The sequence below is a fragment of the Etheostoma cragini genome, chromosome 10 (genome assembly GCF_013103735.1).
Source record: "Etheostoma cragini isolate CJK2018 chromosome 10, CSU_Ecrag_1.0, whole genome shotgun sequence".
NCBI classification, from domain to species: domain Eukaryota; kingdom Metazoa; phylum Chordata; class Actinopteri; order Perciformes; family Percidae; genus Etheostoma; species Etheostoma cragini.
In genome coordinates this window covers 6180890-6188859 of record NC_048416.1, presented here as the reverse complement: position 1 = coordinate 6188859, position 7970 = coordinate 6180890, and the positions used below count along the sequence as shown (strand labels likewise).

The window sequence follows — 7970 nt, the reverse complement described above, 5'->3', positions numbered from 1 at the left end:
TTATAAAGACCTACATATTACAGTAATTACTGGATTTTACTTCAGAAGTCACCCGGTAAGGCTATTTCTGTGCGTTAGCACACCAGCTACTGCTCAGTATCTTCGCTTTTAGCACTCTTGTTAACGAAGATGTCTTCTACCGCTCCTCACACCAGAGGACACGAAGACTCAGGGGCTTGACTTTGCCATTGTGGTAAAAACATTTCGAGCAGGGACACACACCAGGTCTGCTCGTGTTGCCTCGGTTCATGCAGGCATTGTGCCTACTTTACCATGAAGAGCCTTCGCCGACGGCTAGCGCGCCAAGCTAGCTTGTCGGGGAAGGACCCATACCTGCCCAACACCAATTTGCCGGCCGGCAATGAGGTGTCTGGCGCGGACACCGTACCGTGCGCCAGCCCCAGCTGGGGCTCACAGCTGGAGCTGGACGCGGCGGCCCCGCTCGCGGAGGACATACTCGAGCTTCTCATATCAGAGGATGACGAGGACGAGTCCGACATGTTAATCCCCTCCGCCCAGGCTGTCAAGCCTGATGCTGTGTCTGCCTTTGGAGATGAGGACGGAAGTGTTCCAGCTTCCCCCGCTCCCAGCATGGACATGCAGGACGTGTGCAAACGCGCTCCGTCCAGGCTGAACATCCCTTGGCCCGCGGTCGTAGTGGAGCCCACCAGATCACGCTATGAGGGGAAGAAATTGCCCCTGACCAAGAGGTTTGCCCTCTTGGTCACCATCTGACCAATCTGGGTTTTATAATAAACACAGAGAAGAGTGTGCTTTCCCCAGTGCAAAATATAATATTTCTGGGGCTATCTCTGGACTCTGTGTCCTTCACAGCCCGCCTGTCGGCAGAGAGGGTGGGGGTTATCGGGGCTTGTCTCGCGCATTTTCGACTATGCAGGTCCGTTGCTTTCAGGATATGTCTGAGGTTATTGGGACTGATGGCGGCGGCTATTCTGGTGGTCCCACTGGGCCGCCTGTTTATGAGGGATTTCCAGCGTTGGGTTGCCTCCCTCAGGCTGGATCCTGTGCGTCATGGCGCACGGAAAGTAACGGTTACTGTGGAGTGCGGAATGGCGCTGTGCCGCTGGAGGCATCCGACTTTCTTGGTGCAGGGGGTGGCTTTAGGTGCCGTCCTGGCTCGGAAGGTGGTCACCACGGACGCAAGCCTTTTGGGTTAGGGGGGAACACAGGAGGGCCGTTTTGTGAGGGGCGTTTGGAGCGAGAGTCTCCGGCGCTGTCACATAAATTACCTCGAGCTCCTGGCAGTCTTTCTCGCCCTGAGGCATTTCCTGCCGCTTCTCAACGAACACCATGTTCTGGTGAGAACGGACAACACGACAACGGTAGCATATATAAACCGTCAGGGTGGCTTGCGTTCCCGTAAGTTACACACGCAGGCATGCAGACTGCTACTGTGGAGCAGCAGGCACCTCCTGTCTCTGCGACACATGTCCCCGGGGCTCTGAACCACGGTGCAGATTTGCTGTCCAGGGGCGCGGCGCTGTATGGCAACTGGACTCTGCACCCAGCAATTGTGGGGCAGGTGTGGTCGCGCTGAGGCCGGGCCCAAGTGGACCTGTTTGCATCGAAAGCAGTGTCCGCTGTTATTCTCAATACGCGATCCAGACGCGCCTCTCGGCGTGGACGCGCTCGCGCACGCGTGGCCGTCGGCTCTCCTGTACGCTTTCCCTCCTCTGGCTCTGATACCCCCAACTCTATCCAGGGTGAGAGAGCATAAGTGCAGGATGATTCTAATAGCTCCACACTGGCCAGCGATGCCCTGGCTGGCGGAGATTTATCTGCTCCTTTGCAGACAGCCGTGGCAACTCCCACTACGCAGGGACATGCTGTCCCAGGCGGGGGGGACAATCTTTCACCCGCACCCAGAGCGTCTGGCGCTATGGGCTTGGTCCGTGAATGGTGCAATTTAAGCACAGTCAGTCTCCCACAGAGCGTGATTAACACTGTTCAGAGTGCCAGGGCTTCCTCCACCAGATCACTGTATGACTGTAAGTGGAGGGTGTTTGAGGAGTGGTGTCTCAGGGAGGGACATGTCTCTTTTCAGTGCCCTGTTGGCGCAATTTTGTCATTCTTGCAGGACTTCATTGACAAACGTAAGGCCTTCTCCACCATAAAAGTGTACCTAGCTGCCATTGCAGCTTGTCATGTGGGGTTTGATGGTAAAACAGCTGGATAACATGGTTTGGTTTGCCGTTTTATGAAAGGTGCAGGACGGCTGTTTCCAAGCCGTTGGCTCCCCCATGGGACCTGGCAGTGGTGTTGGATGGGCTTGCTAGCCCCCCCTTTGAACCACTGGGGGAGGTCGACCTGAAGCATCTGTCTTTGAAGACAGTGCTGCTGCTGGCCTTGGCGTCTGCAAAACGGGTTGGCAAGATTCATGCGCTTTCTGTGCATCCATCATGCACTCAGGTTGCCCCGCGGTGTGTCAGGGTGTTCCTAATCCTGCCTTTGTGCCCCAGGTGGTTGGCTCATGCTTTCCCTTTGACCTTTTGGCGCTTTGTTCCCCGCCTTTCTCTTCCTCAGAGGAACGGCGGTTGCACGCGCTGTGTCCAGTACGTGCTCTGCACTTTTACATGGACAGGACAGCAGGTTTTCGGCGGAGTGACCAGCTATTTGTGTCCTGGGCTAGCCCCCACAGGGGCAAGCCTGTAACTAAGCAACGGCTGTCTCATTGGGTTGTGGAATCCATTGCTCTGGCTTACAGGTGTCAAGGTTTGCTTGCCCCACAGGGCCTGCGTGCTCACTCAACTCGCGGCCTTGCTGCCTCCTGGGCCTTATTTAGAGGCGTTTCAATCCAGGACATTTGTGCAGCAGCATGCTGGTCTTCACCTCTCACTTTTGTTCGGTTTTATAGACTGGACGTCTCTGCGCCGAGCGTGGCACGTGCAATACTAGGCACTGGGCCATCGCTGGAGCGGAGCATTGCTACCTGAGTGCCGGTGGTTTCTGACATAAGCTTGTCTGGCAATACGGGAGTCTCTATATCCCATAGTGAGACATCGAAACAAATGCTATGAATGAGAACTTTAGGTTACTTGCGTAAACCCGGTTCTCAGAGTAGCATGAGTGAGATGTCTCACCAGACAACCCTTCTTGCTGGGGCGAAGCGAGAAGAGGTGCTTATTTGAATGGTGTCCGCGTCGTAGCGTAAGCTATTTAAAGGGGGAAGGACCCACAGTTCCTTAGTTTTCTTTCCAAGAAAGACTATGGCCGCCTCGTACCCCAATGTATTTAACTTTTCAACATGAAAATAAAGATGTATATTTTATAATATATACAGAAATATAAGCAATTATAAGTGCCTGAAACATTGGGGGCGGTAATTATGTAAATAATAAATACAGAAGTTAAACACATACCAAGACGGATGCCTCATCAACAACATGAGAGGTGGTTTGGTTTTTTTGTTGGTTTTTCAACCACGTCTCCTTTCTGGCCTCAAATTTCTCAATTTTTTTTGCCTGTCTTTGCTTTCTTGGCTGTACTGACTGGCAATATTTGCAGGTCTTGGTGGCCACACCAATAGCTACTTTGCAGCTCACGCAAGTTGTAGTCGTTAACCCTCGTGGCATCTTAAAACTAGAATATAAAACAAACAACATGTAATGATTTCTATATACATCTAGGTATTGTATTTCTATGTGTATGATTTTACCACTCGTCTTACTGTAGCTCTTATCTCATATCCTGATTATGCTGCATTTATGTGTGAATTTGGAATAAATAAAGTTTTCATTCTGACCACTGTTAGCACATTACACATTGTTACACATCGTTGCTAATATAATGCTGGATAAACCCCTATGTCATTGGACACATCCCTATAAATTCATGGTGATAATTAATTAACAAATGATGGCTTAGACAGCGCTAACTAACTTTATTATTCAGGTTTCGTTAGCATACGTTGATATCAGTAAGTGTGTTCATTCATGTTTCATTACCTACCTTTGAGGATGCACAGTATGAATGGCGGTGGCGGGGACAGCGGCAACCCGGGACACAAACTCACTTGTCAAGCTGCTGACCTCTGTGCCTCTGTGACAGGGTAATTTAGGTGTCAATGATCAACATCTCGCAGCTACGTTGCCCACTCGTAAAAACGTGATGTTACTTTGTGACACTGTCACATTTAAATAGGTGCGCGATCCACTTTGGACTGTCTCCCGTGGGCCTCATTCCATTTCGAAGGTGGACTGTCTACCGCAGGTGGTCACCATCCTTTTTGAAACTGAGAGCTACTTCATGGGTACTGAGTCATATGAAGGGCTACCAGTTTGATACATGCTTCTGAAATAACAAATTTGCCTTCAGTTACATCTATGTGAAGACATAAAGTTAGACTTAGACTTAGCTTTATTACACACTGATCATGGTAATTATTTGAGGCAGACCCCCAGCCGCCAGCTCCTGCCGTTGAGGTGGACCTAGATCCAGATCAGCCGACCGGTCCCCCAGACCCAGACCGGTCGACCGGTCCCCCAGACCCAGACCGGCCAACCGGCCCCCCATACCCAGACCGGCCGACCGGCCCTCCAGCTCCAGACCAGCCGACCGGCCCCCCCAACCCAGACCGGCAGACCGGACCCCTAGACCCTGACCAGCCGACTGGCCCCCCAGACCGAGACCGGCCCACTGGCCCTCCTGACCCAGACCAGCTGACCAGACCACCCGACCCTGACCAGAGGCCCAGCATTTCTGACCCACGGCTGGCGTTCGGTGGCCCTGCCCCCGGGCCGACGGCCAACCTTTGTGGCGCTCGGTCGACGGTCAGCGCCCCTGACCCCCAGCCAGTGTCTGGGCCTCTGCCCTTTCTAGGCATTGCCTCCGGGGGTCCCACTGGTCCTGGTTCCGGGGGTCCCCCGGGACTCAGTCCCCTGGCTTCCTCCGGTCCTGGCAGTAGTCCCAGGCCCTCAGGAACCCCAGTTCCTCATGTCCTAGCCCCCCTTAGTCCTAGTCTCCCTAGCCTGGTGTTCGTCCCTGTCTCTGTCTTTGTCCCCGTCACTGTGTCTGTTCCTGTCCCTGTCTCTGTCCCGGTTCGTATCCCTGTCCCCGTGCTTGTCCCTGTGCCTTGGTCTGTCCCCGTGCAGACTATCCTCATCTCCATAGTAATGGTCAATTATTTTTCATAATTCAAGGTGTGATTTTTAAAATTTACGTATTTTACATAAATCTACTGTAGGCCTAGTTCTGCATTATAAAACATCAATTTCTTTAAAACAAGAGACGTTTAATTTCCAACTTCATGGCTGCTATTTTGTTTTCCCGACAGGAAGCTCGCAAGTCATATGATTTAGACACAAAACAAAACATTTGCAAAAACCTTTTTAACATTGGGCTTGACAGCTGTTATGCTTGCCTTATGCACCTGCAGTCCTAGTTCCTTTTGTCACAACTTCATAGGTGTGTGTTGATTCAAACATGATGAGCACATGCATTACCAATGTCTTCAGTGTTTCATACTTATGGGGACAAGCCACCCAATAGGTGCTCAAGCTTGCAGCACCACGGAGAGCAGCCTTCATGTCACCAGCGGTTTGGATGTCAATCAGTTTGCTGTGATTGGCCGCCTCGTCCAGCGACAATCACCTTCCCCACGTTAGCAGTTTACAGCCTTATGAATATGAAGCCTAGTGGCTTGCTATTTTACAGATAATATGAGCCTGTCAACACTGATGGCTAAAATAATATATTTCAAAGGCAAATTGATTCATGAAATATTACTTGGGATACAATATTCATTTTAATTTTACAACAGCGTCTGATAGTGTCTGCCGAGAAATATTCTGGCCCTTGAAAAAGTATAGTTGATGACCCCAGCCTTAGAATATAGGCCTAATGCTTACTACAGACTTACCTGAAAGGAACAACTCACACAATGGGATAAAACAGGAAATTGACTACTAAAAACTATTAATAAATCAAACAACAGAGACATCGACTATAGTTGAAACAAGAGTTCACTTTACTGGGTGAAATTAACAAAGTTCTTTCTAGAACTGCTAGAACTGTTGGGTCCTTGTAAATTCTGGAGTGTGGTCTAGACCTCCTCTATCTGTAAAGTGCCTTTAGATAACTCTTGTTATGAATTGATACTATAAATAAAATTGAATTGAATTGAATAGAGCAAAGTGACTATGCCCTGTTCAAAATAAAGACTACAGTATATCTCTTCAGGTAGAAAAGGTAAAAGAAGAGGGAGAGAGAATTCCTATACTAACATGTGGAACATAATAATAGCACTCTGTTGCTTTTGGGGCAGAGGGTGGGGGACTAATGGACTAACATAAGGGGGTTTACATTTCAGAGGAATTTGCAGTACATGCTCTAAACACTGTTTGGGTTCAACACATATTCTTAGATCCATACACATCTCCCTCTAATAACTACTCTCCCAGTTCCTCATCACTTGAGGAAGAATTCTCTAAGTCTTCCTCTTCCGAGAAGTCATCTAAGGAAAATGTTTGCAGTCCAAGAATACTTTTGTATGTTGTGCGTGTTGTGGCCAGTTGTGCTTCAACTTCACACAATCTTCTCTTCAGCACACAGAGTAGTCCCTCACGTCCTTTCTCCATTAATCCGGCTGTAATGACTGAGAATATAACATTAAAATTAAAAAAGTGAGCCAAGTGGTTACCAGAGAAGCACATTGAAGAAAAAGACTAACTATTGTCCTTACATTTCCCATTGATGTCTTCAGTGAATTCTTTAATCAGTCCAGCAACATTCCTCATGTACTCCATGTGCTGCTTGACTTCACGAACCACAATACCTTTTTCTTCTTTCAGTCTAGCCAGCAGCATTACCTTGTCAAAAACATTTTTTTTTCTGCTCCATATCACCATGACATGTGAAACATATCGGGACAGAAGAAACTTTGCATGTTGTACTAGTACTATAGAGAACTGAACCCTGACAGGATGAGCTAGAATCCCAGATTCCATATGTACACCAAGATGTGTGCATCAAACAATTTGTATTCAGTGCATTTCAGAGGAAGTACTTACATTCCCATGGCCAGGAGTAGTTGTCCACAGCCAGGAGTTCATTGGGAGGAGGCAGTTTTTCATCTTTCCCCACAGTAGCATTGTGGTCATTGATGGCAACTTCCAAGGCTTTCTTCTCAACAACAATCTTTCTTCTCAGTTGATGCCTTCGCTTATTCCCATCTACAATGAGAAACACAAAGTGAGTGTGCACTCACACGATTACTACACAAAAGCACCATACAAAATAAGGCTTCACAATATGCATGTACAATATGTGTTACGATTATTGGGACAGAAGCTGTGTGATCATTTTCGAATCACAAGTTTCAATATCATTTGAAAAATTCTGAAAAAACAATTAAAAAAATAGTATGCTGCCCTGGCTTGTAGCAAATCTACTTCATCTTCTAATTATGTTTTTTTCTTTTCTTATAAATGGCTTTGCTATATTTACTATGTATAAATCAGTAGTGATTTCATGTTTTCACATATCTACATTCCTAGTGGCCTTTCCTGCTCTCACCAGACTGACGATACAGCTAAAAATGTTCGCTATTTGATGCCCAAATATAAGCCCTTGATGGTCTTCTGCAGGTCATTTTGGATTGTTGCTCCTTTAAACGACAACAAACAAATGAATTAATGCCCATCTCAGTTTACAATCAGCCTCTTTTCAGATCCCCTGTATAAGAGCAGAGCCAAATGATTCTTTAAATATGCCATCATATTTTTTTCAAAGTACCTGAGGACCACTGCTGAACATCAGCCACCCACTGCTGAACTGTGTCTTGCTGTAGAGATAACTCAGTGGTGAGTTTCTCCAGGTTCTTTGATGCCTCTGTGATCCTTTGTACAGTCTGTCCAAATGAAATATCTGTGTTAACAAATGCTAAGACACAATTTAAAGACAACAATTATTATACATATATTTGCCTGGTTGGTACCTTGATGTATCTTTTG

The 7970-nt window shown here is 47.8% G+C and overlaps 1 pseudogene; it reads left to right on the top strand.

Annotated features, from left to right (window-relative positions):
- Positions 1-273: 273 nt before the first annotated feature.
- LOC117952277 lies at positions 274-7233 on the top strand (annotated as a pseudogene).
- Positions 7234-7970: the final 737 nt, after the last annotated feature.